Here is a 15915-nt window from a genome sequence, read left to right as displayed (position 1 = left end):
TGACAAAGGGTATCCTAGAAATTTGAATAAATCATTATAATTCTCCCTATTAATAGTCTAAAAGGAAAATTAATTTTACTATCTTGATAGATGCTAAGATAAAAAGCACCTGACAAAAGGCATAACTAACTTTTAATAACTCTCAGTTAACTAGGAAATGAAGGGAACTTCCTTGACCTGAAAACAGTCATCCTATTGATAGCATCAATAAAACCTATTGATAACATCGACCTTTAATGGATAAAAATAGGATCTTTACCCATAAGATTGTAAATAAGGCAAGTTCTTGCTACTTCAACACCTTACTAGAGGTTCAAGCCACCGGGATAAGGTAATAAAAGAAACTTTAAGTTAGAGAATGGAAAGTAAACTATACTACACTTGATCTTAGCCAAAAGGCCACGAAGCGATCGGAAAGGAAAATATAAAACTCTATTATTTGCAAATGATATGATCAGTTATACAGAAATCTTAAATAATCTATCACCAAAAAGCTGATATGACAAATAGATTTAGCAAGGTTGAGGGAACTAAAAACTTTTTAAGACATTTCAAGATATATAATAAATTTATAATAATTAATGTATTGTTGTATTGGCTAGAGATCAATGAAATACAACACAGGGATCAGCTAAGCATGCCCCATGGGCTGACTCTGGTCTCCTGCCTTTTTTATAAATGAGTTTTAATGGAACTCAGCAATGGCTGTTTATTTGCATGTTATCTATGGCTGCTTTAATGCTACAGTGGCAGAGTTTAGTAGCTGTAACAGAGAATGAATGGCCTGGAAAGTCTAAATTTTTAGTTTTTATCCCTTTACAAAATAAGTTTGCCAGTACCTATGATATAGTGCTCATAAACATTCATGTATGTAACCAACTGGTTTCTGACAAAGATGCCAAAGAAATTCAATGGGGAAGTGATAAAATTTAAACAACTGGTCCTGGAAGTTCTTGGTATTTAGATGTAGAAAAGTTTTGTATTTACTTCATTGTATTACAAAAACTGATTTGAAATTCATCGTTAATCTAAATGAAAGAGTTAAAGCTCTAAATTCCAGGAAAAAACTTTGGGAATTTGAGGTTATTTCTTCTCATAAAAGACACAAGAAGCACAAAGTATGAAATAAATAATTGCTAAATTAAACTTGGTCAAAATAAGAGACTCTTTTCAAAATATACTCATAAAAAAAAAAAACAGAAAGGCAATCCACAAACAGGGAAAATATTAGAAAGATACATATCTGATAAAGGGTTAAAGGGTTCATATCCAGAGAATGTGAGTAACTTTAACTACTCAATAGTAAGAAGAAAAACAAATTAATGTTTAAAAGATGAAAATGTTTTAAGGCTTTTCACCAAAAAAGATAATCAAAATGTCAAGCGCATGCTAAGAATTTCAACATCATTAGTTGTTAGGGAAATTCAAAGTAATATCACAGAGTCTATGACATAACTAAAAAATCACTAATCTACAGAATGCCCAAAATAAAGACTTGATGATTTCATACCAGTGAGAATGGTATCATCAAAAGGCTACAAGCAATAAATGTTGAAGAGATGTGAAGAAAAGGGAACCCTTCTAGTACACTGTTGGTGGGAAGGTAAATTGGTGCGCCATTATGGAGAATAGTATAGAGATTCCTTACAGAACTAAAAAAAACCATATGATCCTGCAGTGCCACTCCTGGGCAAATATGTGGAGAAAACTATAACTTCTGGCTACCAAAGGGAAAATGTGGGGAGGAAAGGATAAATTAAAAGTTTGGGATTAACATATATACACTATAATATATAGAGTAGATAATCAACAAAGACTGTATAGCATAGGTAACTCCAACCTCTATGGGAAAAGAATCTGAAAAAAAGCATGTGAGTGAGTGTGTGTGTGTGTGTGTGTGTGTGTGTGTGTGTGTATAAAACTTTTATTATATGGAACTGTATCTCAATAAAGTTGATTTTAAAAAGAGACACATAAAAAGCATTGAAATGATCCTCTTTCAATGAAAACCAGTCATCCTTTAGTTTCCTTTTTATTTTTGAAAACAAGGGACCATAAGCCTAGGTCGTTAGAGGGAGTTCTCATATATTATTGGTTTATTTTAGAAAACTGGAAATATTACTACTGTGAAAGTATTTAGCTCTCTTTACTCCAAAGTATAATGATTTTCGGGAGCTTTCCACATTCTCTTCCAGGGAAAAACCATCTACAAAAACTAAGCTTCAGAAGAACATGTTTTCCTAACCAATGGGGACCCCAACTTCAACTGACAGAGAGAGGATCTATTCATTGGATCACAGGCCTGCCTCCTTCTCGATCATACTCTTTACTCTGTGTTGCCACAGAGGTGCCAACACATGCCATAAGCCAGCACCCTGACAGTCAAAACTGTTGTGAATTCTCAGTTTTTATCACAGTGAAAAAACCTAGTTTGTTCCTTTAGACACCACAAAATTCATCAGTAATTTTTAGTTTCCAGATGGCAGAGTAAAGGACGTGCGCTCATCTTCTCCTATGAGAACTTCAAAATTACAACTCGCTGCTGAACAACCATCGACAGGAGAATGTTGGATCCCACCAAAAAAAAGGATACCCCACATGCAAGGGCAAAGGAGAAGTCCCAGCAGGACAGTAGGAGAGGCAAAATCACATTTACAATCAAACCACATACCCATCAGAGAAGACCAGAAGGCTCAAACAAAAGCTTGTGCACACCAGGACCCAGGAGAAAGGAGCAGTGACAACACAAGAGACTGACTCAGACTTGCCTGGAGTGTCCAGGAGTCTCCAGTGGAGGCCTGGTTCGCTGGGTGCCTGCTGCAGGGTTCGGGGCACTGATTATGGCAGTGTGTGCATGAGAGTTTTTGAGGAGGTCACCATTATCTTCATCACCTCCACCATAGTTTGATCTTAGGTCAGAAAACAGGGAGGAACAAAGCCCTGCCAATCAATAGAAAATTGGGTTAAAGATTTACTGAGCATGTCCCCTCCCATCAGAAAAAGACCCAGTTTCCACCCCTACAGACATTCACTCCCATCAGGAAGTTTCTATAAGCCTCTTATCCTTATCCCTCAGAGAGCAGACAGAATGAAATCCAGTCACAGAAAACTAATCAAACTGATCACAGGGACCACAGCCTTGTCTAAGTCAATGAAACTATGAGCCATGCCGTGTAGGGTCACCCAAAACAGACAGGTTGTAGTGGAGAGTTCTGACAAAATGTGGTCCACTGGAGAAGAGAATGGCAAACCACTTCAGTATTCTTGCCTTGAGAACCCCATGAGCAGTATGAAAGGCAAAAAAGACATGACAATGAAAGATGAACTCCCCAGTAGGTGCCCAGTATTGGTCAGTAGGTGCCCAATATGCTACTAGAGAAGAGCAAAAAAATAACTCCAGAAAGAATGAAGAGACAGAGTCAAAGTGAAAATGCCCAGCTGTGGATGTGACTGATGATGGAAGTAAACTCCAATGCTATAAAGAGAAACACCACATAGGAACCTGAAATGTTAGGTCCATGAATCAGGGTAAATTAGAAGTGGTCAAAAGGAGATGGCAAGGGTGAACATCAACATTTTAGGAATCAGTGAACTAAAATAGACTGAAATGGGCACATTTAATTCAGATGACCATTATATCTACTACTGTGGGCATCCTGGAATGTGAAGTCCAGTGGGCCTTAGAAAACATCACTACAAACAAAGCTAGTGGAGGTGATGGAATTCCAGTTGAGCTATTTCAAATTCTGAAAGATGATGCTGTGAAAGTGCTGCACTCAATATGCCAGCAAACTTGGAAAACTCAGCAGTGGCCACAGCACTGGAAAAGGTCAGTTTTCATTCCAATCCCAAAGAAAGGCAATGCCAAAGAATGCTCAAACTACTGCACAATTGCACTCATCTCACACGCTAGTAAAGTAATGCTCAAAATTCTCCAAGCCAGGCTTCAGTAATATGTGAACCGTGAACTTCCTGATGTTCAAGCTGGTTTTAGAAAAGGCAGAGTAACCAGAGATCAAATTGTCAACATCCACTGGATCAAGAAAAAATCAAGAGAGTTCCAGAAAAACATCTGTTTCTGCTTTATTGACTATGCCAAAAGCTTTGACTGTGTGGATCACAATAAACTGTGGACAATTCTGAAAGAGATGGGAATACCAGACCACCTGATCTGCCTCTTGAGAAATCTGTATGCAGGTCAGGAAGCAACAGTTAGAACTGGACATGGAACAAAAGACTAGTTCCAAATAGGAAAAGGAATATGTCAAGGCTGCATATTGTCACCCTCCTTATTTAACTTATATGCAGAGTACATCATGAGAAACGCTGGACCGGAAGAAACACAATCTGGAATCAAGATTGCAGGGAGGAATATCAATAACCTCAGATATGAAGATGATACCACCCTTATGGCAGAAAGTGAAGAGGAACTAAAAAGCCTCTTGATGAAAGTGAAAGTGGAGAGTGAAAAAGTTGGCTTCAAGCTCAACGTTCAGAAAACGAAGATTATGGCATCTGGTCCCATCACTTCATGGGAAATAGATGGGGAAACAGTGGAAACAGTGTCAGACTTTATTTTGGGGGGCTCCAAAAATCACTGCAGATGGTGACTGCAGCCATGAAATTAAAAGACGCTTACTCCTTAGAAGGAAAGTTATGACCAACCTAGATAGCATATTCAAAAGCAGAGACATTACTTTGTCAACAAAGGTCTGTCTAGTCAAGGCTATGGTTTTTCCTGTGGTCATGTTTGGATGTGAGAGTTGGATTGTGAAGAAAGCTGAGTGCTGAGGAATTGATGCTTTTGAACTGTGGTGTTGGAGAAGACTCTTGAGAGTCCCTTGGACTTCAAGGTGATCCAACCAGTCCATTCTGAAGATCAGCCCTGGGATTTCTTTGGAAGGAATGATGCTGAAGCTGAAACTCCAGTACTTTGGCCACCTCATGTGAAGAGTTGACTCATTGAAAAAGAGTCTGGTGCTGGGAGTGACTGGGGGCAGGAGGAGAAGGGGACGACAGAGGATGAGATGGCTGGATGGCATCACTGACTCGATGGACGTGAGTCTGAGTGAACTCCAGGAGTTGGTGATGGACAGGGAGGCCTGGCATGCTGTGATTCATGGGGTCGCAAAGAGTCGGACATGACTGAGCAACTGAACTGAACTGAACTGTGGGCAAGAATCCCTTAGAAGAAATGGAGTAGCATTCATAGTCAACAAGAGTCCTAAATGCAGTACTTGGGTGCAAGCTCAAAAACGACAGAATGATCTCTGTTCGTTTCCAGGGCAAATCATTCAAAATCACAATAATTGAAGTCTATGCCCCAACATATGCCCCAACAACAGCGATAAATGCAAAGAAATAGAGGAAAACAATAGAATGGGAAAGACTAGAGATCTCTTCAAGAAAATTAGAGACACCAAGGGAACATTTCATGCAAAGATGGGCTCAATAAAGGACAGAAATGTTATGGACCTAACAGAAGCAGAAAACATTAAGAAGAGGTGTCAAGAATACACAGAAGAACTGTACAAAAAAGATCTTCATGACCCAGATAATCACAAAGGTGTGATCACTCACACTCACCTAGAGCCTGATATGCTGGAATACGAAGTCAAGTGGGCCTTAGGAAGCATCACTACAACAAAGCTAGAGGAGGTTATGGAATTCCAGTTGAGCTATTTCAAATCCTAAAAGATGATGCTGTGAAAGTGTTGTACTCAATATGTCAGCAAATTAGGAAAACTCAGCAGTGGCCACAGGACTGGAAAACGTCGGTTTTCATTCCGATCCCAAAGAATGCTCAAACTATTGCATAATTGCACTCATCTCACATGCTAGTTAAGTAATGCTCAAAATTCTCCAAGACTGGCTTCAGCAATACATGAACCGTGAACTTCTAGATGTTCAAGTTGGTTTTAGAAAAAGTAGAGGAACCAGAGATCAAATTGCCAACATCCGCTGGATCATCAAAAAAGCAAGAGAGTTCCAGAAAAACATCTATTTATGCTTTATTGACTATGCCAAAGCCTTTGACTGTGTGGATCACAATAAACTGTGGAAAATTCTGAAAGAGATGGGAATACCAGACCACCTGACTTGCCTCTTGAGAAACCTGTATACAGGTCAAGAAGCAACAGTTAGAACTGGACATGGAACAACAGACTGGTTCCAAATAGGAAAAGGAGTACATCAAGGCTGTATCTTGTCACCCTGCTTATTTAACTTATATGCAGAGTACATCATGAGAAACACTGGTCTGGAGGAAGCACAAGCTGGAATCAAGATTGCCAGGAGAAATATCAATAACTTCAGATATGCAGATGACACCACCCTTATGGCAGAAAGTGAAGAAGAACTAAAAAGCCTCTTGATGAAAGTGAAAGAAGAGAGTAAAAAAGTTGGCTTAAAACTCAACATTCAGAAAACTAAGATCATGGCATCTGGTCCCATTACTTCATGGCAAATAGATGGGGAAAGAGTGAAAACAGTGGCTGACTTTATTTTTCTGGGCTACAAAACCACTGTGGATGGTGATTGCAGCCATGAAATTAAAAGACATTCTCCTTGGAAGAAAAGTTCCAAGAAGGAAAAAAAAAGCTCCTTGGAAGGAAAGTTATGACCAACCTAGATAGCATATTCAAAAGCAGAGACATTACTTTGCCAACAAAGGTCCATCTAGTCAAGGCTATGGTTTTTCCAGTAGTCATGTATGGATGTGAGAGTTGGACTGTGAAGAAAGCTGAGTACAGAAGAATTGATGCTTTTGAACTGTGGTGTTGGAGAAGACTCTTGAGAGTCCCTTGGACTACAAGGAGATCCAGCCAGTCCATTCTGAAGGAGATCAGCCCTGGGATTTCTTTGGAAGGAATGATGCTAAAGCTGAAACTCCAATACTTTGGCCACCTGTTGTGAAGAACTGACTCAATAGAAAAGACCCTGATTCTGGGAAAGATTGAGGGTAGGAGGAGAAGGAGACGACAGAGGATGAGATGGTTGGATGGCATCACCGACACAATGGACATGGGTTTGGGTGGACTCCGGGAGTTGGTGATGGACAGGGAGGCCTGATATGCTGCAGTTCATGGGGTTGCAAAGAGTCGGACATGACTGACCAACTGAACTGAACTGAATGCCCCAAAAAGTAATGCTGAAGAAGCTGAAATTGAACGGTTCTATGAAGACCTACAAGACCTTTTAGAACTAACACCAAAAAAAGATGTCCTTTTCATCATAGGGGACTGGAATGCAAAAGTAGGAAGTCAAGAGATACCTGGAGTAACACGTAAATTTGGCCTTGGAGTACAAAATGAAGCAGAGCAAAGGCTAACAGAGTTTGGCCAAGAAAACTCACTGGTCATAGCAAACACCCTCTTCCAACAACACAAGAGAGGTGTCTACACATGGACATCACCAGATGTCAATATCAATATCAAAATCAGGTTGATTATATTCTTTTCAGCCAAAGATGGAGAAGCTCTATGCAGTCAATAAAAACAAGACCAGGAGCTGTCTGTGGCTCAGATCATGAACTAATTATTGCCAAATTCAAACTTAAGTTGAAGAAAGTAGGGAAAACCACTAGACCATTCAGGTATGACCTAAATCAAATCCCTTATGATTATACAGTGGAAGTGGTAAATAGATTCTAGGGATTAGATCTGATAGAGTGCCTGAAGAACTATGGACAGAGGTTCATGACATTGTACAGGAGGCAGGGATCAAGACCTTCCCCAAGAAAAATAAATGCAAAAAGGCAAAATGGTTGCCTGAGGGAGCCTTACAAATAGCTGAGAAAAAGAAGAGAAGAAATAGACAGAGGAGAAAAGGAAAGATACACACATTGGAGTGCAGAGTTCCAAAGGAAAGCATGGAGAAATAAGAAAGCCTTCCTCAGTGATCAATGCAAACAAATAGAGGAAAACAATAGAAGGGGAAAGACCAAAGATCTCATCAAGAAAATTAGAGATGCCAACAGAACGTTTCATGCAGAGATGGGCACAATAAAGGACAGAAATGGTATGGACCTAACAGAAGCAGAATATACTAACAAGTGGTGGCAAGAATACACAGAAAAACTATACAAAAAAGATCTTCATGGCCCAGATAACCACGATGGTGTGATCACTCATCTAGAGCCAGACATCCTGGAATGTGAAGTCAAGTGGGCTTTAGGAAGCATCGCTACAAACAAAGCTAGTGGAGGTGATGGAATTCCAGTTGAACTATTTCAAATCCTAAAAAGTGATGCTTGAAAGTGCTGCACTCAATAAGCCAGCAAATTTGGAAAACTCAGCAGTGGCCACAGGACTGGAAAAGGTCAGTTTTCATTCCAATCCCAAAGAAAGGCAATGCCAAAGAATGTTCAAACTATTGCACAATTGCACTCATCTCACATGCTAGCAAAGTAATGCTCAAAATTCTCCAATCCAGGCTTCAGCAGTACGTGAACCATGAACTACCAGATGTTCAAGCTGGATTTAGAAAAAGCAGAGGAACCAGAGACCAAATTGCCAACATATGTTGGATCACTACAAAAGCAAGAGAGTTCCAGAAAAAACTTCTACTTCTGCTTTATTGACTATGCCAAAGCCTTTAACTGTGTGGATCACAACAAACTGTGGAAAATTCTGAAAGAGATGGGAATACCAGACCACCTGATCTGTCTCTTGAGAAATCTGTATGGAGGTAAAGAAACAACAGTTAGAACTGAACATGAAACAGACTGGTTCCAAATTGCGAAAGGAGTATGTCAAGATTGTATTTTGTCACCCTGCTTGTTTAATTTATATGCAGAGTACATCATGAGAAGTGCCAGGCTGGATAATGCACAAGCTGGAATCAAGATTGCTGGGAGAAATATCAATAACCTCAGATATGCAATGACACCACCCTTAAGACAGGAAGCAAAGAAGAACTAAAGAGCCTCTTGATGAAAGTGAAAGAGGAGAGTGAAAAAGTTGGCTTAAAGCTCAGTATTCAGAAAACTAAGATCATGGTGTCTGGTTCCATCACTTCATGGCAAGTAGATGGGAAAACAATGGAAACGGGATAGACTTTATTTTCTTTGGCTCCCAAATCACTGCAGATAGTGACTGCAGCCATGAAATTAAAAGATGCTTGCTTCTTGGAAGAAAAGCTATGACCAACCTAGAAAGCATATTAAAAATCAGAGACATTACTTTGCCAACAAAGGTCCATCTATTCAAAGCTACAATTTTTCCAGTAGTCATGTATGGATGTGAGAGTTGAAGCTCCAACACTTTGGCCACCGAATGAAAAGACCTGATTCATTGGAAAAGATCCTGATGATGGGAAAGTATGAAGGCAGAAGGAGAAAGGGATGACAGAGGATAAGATGTTTGGATGGCATCACCGACTCGATGGAATGAGTTTGAGCAACCTCAGGGAATTGGCGATGGACAGGGAGGCCTAGTGTGCTGCGGTCCATGGGGTCGCAAAGAGTCAGAGACTACTGAGTGACTGAACTGAACTGATTCCCCATCAAGTTTCTATCTGACCTGACTGTAACCACTGTACCCCATCTGTAAGGGCAGGAGATACTTCTAAGTTGTGCTCTAAGCAGGTGTCCAGTTCTGAGGCTTAATGATATTAGGACTCATTCAAAGAGTGGTCTAACACAGGTGAGTACTTACCCCCTTGTTGTTCAGCTGGTAAAGAATCCACCTGCAATGCAGGAGGCCTGGGTTTAATTCCTGGATTGGGAAGATCCCCTAGAGAAGGGAAAGGCTACCCACTCTAGTATTCTGGCCTGGAGAATTCCACAGACTGTATAGCCCATGGGGTGGCAAAGAGTCAGACATGACTGAGTGACTTTCACAAAACGAACCATTTCTCTTGATGACACCCCCATCACTTTAACCATAAGGACAAATCATTTTTGCCAACCTCACTCTGAAGCTTGTTATGGATTTTAAACTCACTGAGAATTATTTCAGACAAAAATAGAGGAGAAATTATTGCCACTGATTCAAGCAGTTAACTGAGTTTTAAGGGGGTGTCATTTTGCATAATTTGATTATAGTTTGTTGACATTAGAAAATAATTGAACATTTGTAGTCAGCTTTAAATGGTCAGTTCTGTTAGCACAGTAATCTGCATGCACTTGGACTTTTTTTCAGCACTGTGCAGATTTTAAAGAATTGATAGACATACTATTTATTTCCAATTTGTCCTTAATAGGACAGTTTTCTTAGGGTGCTTATTTCCTGCCCCCACACACACACAATTTTTCTTTTTCTTTTTCTTTTTTTTTTCATCCTTAATTGACATAAGTTACTTTCTTGGCTTGAGTATTCTCATCTCACATGTGATATTCTCATATCACATGTTTATGAATGTATGTCAATTTGTATTTTAATTAGTATTTGAGAGCTTCTTCTTTTGGCTTAAATGTATAGGAAGATTTGACAGTGAGACAATGAAGAATATGAGAATTAAGTATGAGAATTTGTATTAGAATTAAGTGCAATATGTTACCAAGAATTATGCCACTACAAAACAGAAGCTGCTGATAATTCTGCACAATGCTGAAGTTAGTGAGACTGAGAACTGTGCATACCTAAGGTGGCTATGAAATACCCACCCAGTGGTAGTACTGAATTCAGACCCAGTATCTGAGACAAAGGCCTGGGAGATACACCTGAGTCTTTCTAGCTCACTTTCTCTTGAGGAGCTGTGTCTAAGTTCCAAGTGACTAACCATGAGAAGGAAAGACCAGTTGGTATATAATTACTGAATTCTGTACATATGACATTTCTACTAAAATGCAGACACTGTTTTAAGTGCTGGAGAGACAGTATTAATAAAGTAGAAAAAGTTCTTATTCTTAGGAACTTAGATTCTAGTGGGAAAGTCAGTCATAAACAGATATATAAACAAATACATATCAGTTAGGACCAGTGTTGTGCAGAAAGGCACATGGAACATGCATGGGAGGGTTGCTATTGTGCATGGGGAGGTTCTCAGGCATTCTGAGCAGGTGAATTCTGAGCAAGAAGAAAAAGTTGAAGATGGAAGTGATGTGCACATCTGGGTGAAAAGTATTCTTGGCAAGAAGAGCATGCAAATACCTTTCTTAGGGAGGCATTCAGCACATCTGAGAAATAACGAGGGGGCCGACTTCGGCAGAGCCCAGTGCAGGGAGATAGAGGAAGGTGAAACTAGACCCACAACCAGGGGTCAGATCACATCTGCCTCAGAAGACATGGGGAGAACTTTGGATTTCATCCTAAATCAGATGGGGAATCACTGATTAACAGCAAGTGACTAAAGGTTTAAATTTCACTTTGTTTTACTTTGCCTGTAATTCTGTTTACATAAAGGCTGCCGCATCTGAAAGAAATTTATAGTCCTACCCTAATGTCACTTATGTGTTGGCTCTAAAACTTGGTGATGCTCTCCTTTGCATCTCAAGTGTCTATCTGGCTAGACTTATTCTTTCTTGACACATTCAATTATAATTAAGTGGGCTTCTCTGCCTTTTTGCTAGATTGTGAGCTACTTGAGGATAAAACCTTCACAGAGTGTATTCCAGAACTCAGTGGAGGGCCTGTACGCATTTTTTTAAACTGAGATGAAGTTAACAGACATTGTCTGTTAACAAGATCATCGGTATTTCCTCAGTCAGGAGAATAATAGAAACATGTCTCCTTCCATATTCCCCATACAAGGCTGTACAATGGAATTAATCTGATCTTTTGCATATTCTCCACTTAAACTGAGCCTAACACCTCAAAACAAAAGGGAGACTTGACAGGCCCATGGACGTTTTCTACTCCTTATTTTGTTAATTCAAAGGAAAATGAGAGTCTTATAAACTCTTATGATATTGTGTTTTCCAAAACAGGTTTGTTATTTACCACCGAATAGCTGATTTCAAAGACCCATTGTTAAAAGTGAAATATGTCATTTACAGATATCAAATAAGATGAATCGACCTTTTCTAAAATATTAAGAAGGCTGAAGTTTATCTCGTGCTCCAATTTTTCAAATGTCAGACAAAAGTAAATGCCAAATGTGAAAAATTGAAAATAGTGTGAAAACATATGCTATTTATAATTCTTAAAGGACAAGCACTATCTTTGTATCAATTTGTTCTGTTGTTAAAATCTCAGGAAATCATTCAACATAGATTTAAACACAATCTTTTATGAAATTCACATCTTTTATCTTCTAAATAGGGTTATATCCCCATTACTTTATTTCACATTTAATATTCTCTTCAAATCTAGTGAAAAATATAAATCGTCTACAGTCAATGATTTACAGTGTTTTCAACACACATATGCCTACTATAGAGAGGAAAAGGAGGACAAGTAGCTTTTATAAACAAAACAGAAGAATAATTTTTCTTACTATCTGACTACAAACAACATTTTTTAAAGTGGACTCCCCAGGATAGATCTCATCCTGGGCCACAAATCTAGCCTTGGTAAATTTTTAAAAATTAAAATCATTTCAAACATTTTTTTCTGATCACAATGCAGTAAGATTAGATATCAACTACGTGGGGGGGCCTATAAAAAACACAAACATATGCAGGCTAAACAACACACTTCTGAATAACCAAAAGATCACAGAAGAAATCAAAAAGGAAATCAAAATATGCATAGAAACAAATGATGATGAAAACACAACAACCCAAAACCTACGGGATTCAGTAAAAGCAGTATATTCAGTAAGAGGGAGGTTCATAGCTATACAAGCCTACCTCAAGAAACAAGAGAAGCATCAAATAAGCAACCTAGCTTTACACATAAAACAACTATAAAAAGAAAAAAGAAAAATCCCAAAGTTAGTAGAAGGAAAGAAATTGTAAAAATCAGAGCAGAAATAACTGAAAAGAAACAAAGGAGATGAGAGCATGGATCAACAAAACTAAAATCTGGTTCTTTGAGAAGATAAATAAAATAGACAAACTGTTAGTCAGATTCATCAAGAAAAAAAAGGGAGGAGAAGATTCAAATAAATAAAATTAGAAATTTAAATGGAGAAATCACAACAGACAACACAGAAATACAAAAGACCATAAGATACCACTATGAGCCAATAAAATGGACAACTTGGAAGAAATGGACAAATTCTTAGAAACGTATAACCTTCCAAAACTGAACCAGGAAGAAATAGAAAATCTGAATATACCAATCACAAACATGGAAATCAAAACTGTACTCAAAAATCTTCCAACAAACAAAAGCCCAGGACCGGATGACTTCACAGGTGAATTCTACCAAAATTTTAGAGAAGAGATGACACCTATCCTACTCAAACTCTTCCAGGAAATTTCAGAGGAAGACAAACTAAATGCATTCTATGAAGTCACCATCACCCTGACACCAAAACCAGACAAAAATGCCACAAAAAGAAAACTACAGGCCAATATCACTGATGAACATAGATGCAATAACCCTCAAAAAATTCTAGCAAACAGAATCCAACATATTAAAAAGATCATACATCATGACCAAGTAGGCTTTATCCCAGAGATGCAAGGATTCTTTATTATTTTCAAATCAACATGATACATCATTTAACAAATTGAAAAATAAAAACCATATGAAATCTCAATAGATGCAGAGAAAATCTTTGACAAAATTCAACACCCATTCATGATAAAAACTCTCCAGAAAGCAGGCATAGAAGGAACATACCTCAACATAATAAAAGTCATGTATGACAAGCCCATTGCAAACATTATCCTCAATGGTGAAAAATTGAAAGCATTTCCTCTAAAACCAGGAACAAGAATGGCCACTCAAACCACTACTATTCAACATAGTTTTGGAAGTCCTAACCACAGCAATCAGAGAAGAAAAAGAAATAAAAGGAATGCAGGTTGGAAAAGAAGTAAAACTCCCACTGTTTGCAGATGACATGATCCTCTACATAGAAAACCCTAAAGACACCATTAGAAAATTACTAGAGCTAATCAGTGAATATAGTAAAGTTGCAGGATATAAAATTAATACACAGAAATCCTTTGGATTCCTATACACTAACAATGAAAAAACAGAGAGAGAAATTAAGGAAACAATCCCATTCACCATTGAAATGAAAAGAATAAAATGCTTAGGAATAAATTTACCTAAAGAAAAAAAAAGATCTATATATAGAAAACTATAAAACACTGAGGAAAGAAATCAAAGATGACACAAATGGAGAAATATACAGTGTTCATGGATTGGAAGAATCAATATAGTGAAAATGAGCATATTACTCAAAGCAATCTATAAATTACAACACAATCCCTATCAAGCTACTAATGGTATTTTTCACAGAACTAGAACAAATAATTTCACAATTTGTATGGAAACATAAAAAAAAAAACTCAAATAGCCAAAGCAATCTTGAGAAACAAGAATGGAACTGAAGGAATCAAACTTCCTGACTTCAGACTACACTATAAAAAAAAACAGTCAACAGTATGGTTCTGGCACAAAGACGGAAATGTAGGTCAACGTAACAAAAAGCCCAGAGATAAATCCATACACCTATGGACACCTTTATCCATACACCTATGGACACCTTAGGAGAAGGCAGTGGCACCCCACTCCAGTACTCTTGCCTGGAGAATCCCATGGACGGAGGAGCCTGGTGGGCTGCAGTCCATGGCGTCGCTAGGAGTCACGACTGAGCGACTTCCCTTACACTTTTCACTTTCATGCATTGAAGAGGGAAATGGCAACCCGCTCCGGCGTTCTTGCCTGGAGAATCCCAGGGACGGGGGAGCCTGGTGGGCTGCGGTCTCTGGGGTCGCGCAGAGTTGGACACGACTGAAGTGACTTAGCAGCAGCATGGACACCTTATCTTTGACAACTGCTACTGCTAAGTCACTTCAGTCGTGTCCGACTCTGTGCGACCCCATAGACGGCAGCCCACCAGGCTCCCCCGTCCCTGGGATTCTCCAGGCAAGAACGCCGGAGCGGGTTGCCATTTCCCTCTCCAATGCATGAAAGTGAAAAGTGAAAGGGAAGTCGTTCAGTCGTGTCCGACCCTCAGCGACCCCATGGACTGCAGCCTTCCAGGCTCCTCCATCCATGGGATTTTCCAGGCAAGAGTACTGGAGTGGGGTGCCATTGAGAAAAGAAAATCTCTTTAACAAGTGGTGCTGGGAAAACTGGTCAACCACCTGTAAAAGAATGAAACAGAACACTTTCTTAAACCATACACAAAAATAAACTCCAAATGGATTAAAGATCTAAATGTAAGATCAGAAACTATAAAACTCCTAGAGGAAAACATAGACAAAACACTTTCTGACATAAATCAAGCAAGATCCTCTATGACCCAGCTCCCAGAGTAATGGAAATAAAAACAAAAATAAACAAGTGGGACCAAATTAAACTTAAAAGTTTTTGCACAATGAAGAAAACTATATGCAAAGTGAAAAGGCACCCTTCAGAATGGGAGAAAATAATAGCAAATTAAACAACTGACAAAGAATTAATCTCCAAAATATACAAGTAGCTCATGCAGCTCAATATCAGAAAAACGAAATACCCAATCAAAAAGTGAGCCAAACAACTAAACAAACATTTCTCCAAAGAAGACATTGCTATTGCTAAGTCACTTCAGTCGTGTCCAACTCTGTGCCACCCCATAGACGGCAGCCCACCAGGCTTCCCCGTCCCTGGGATTCTCCAGGCAAGAACACTGAAGTGGGTTGCCATTTCCTTCTCCAATAGTGAAAAGTGAAAGTGAAGTCGCTCAGTCGTGTCCGACCCTCAGCGACCCCATGGACTGCAGCCTTCCAGGCTCCTCCATCCATGGGACTTTCCAGGCAAGAGTACTGGAGTGGGGTGCCATTGCCTAAAGAAGACATACAGATGGCTAATAAAAACATGAAAAGATGCTTAACATCACTCATTACTAGAGAAAAATGCAAATCAAAAT

At 39.0% G+C, this 15915-nt stretch overlaps 1 pseudogene; it reads right to left on the bottom strand.

Annotated features, from left to right (window-relative positions):
* Nucleotides 1-243: 243 nt before the first annotated feature.
* Nucleotides 244-411, bottom strand: LOC139184729 (U2 spliceosomal RNA; annotated as a pseudogene).
* Between the last annotated feature and the right edge of the window lie 15504 nt (nucleotides 412-15915).

The sequence above is a fragment of the Bos indicus genome, chromosome 8 (assembly GCF_029378745.1).
Source record: "Bos indicus isolate NIAB-ARS_2022 breed Sahiwal x Tharparkar chromosome 8, NIAB-ARS_B.indTharparkar_mat_pri_1.0, whole genome shotgun sequence".
NCBI classification, from domain to species: Eukaryota; Metazoa; Chordata; class Mammalia; order Artiodactyla; family Bovidae; genus Bos; species Bos indicus.
The sequence above is the reverse complement of the archived record's forward strand: the minus strand, read 5'-3'. Positions and strand labels throughout refer to the sequence as shown.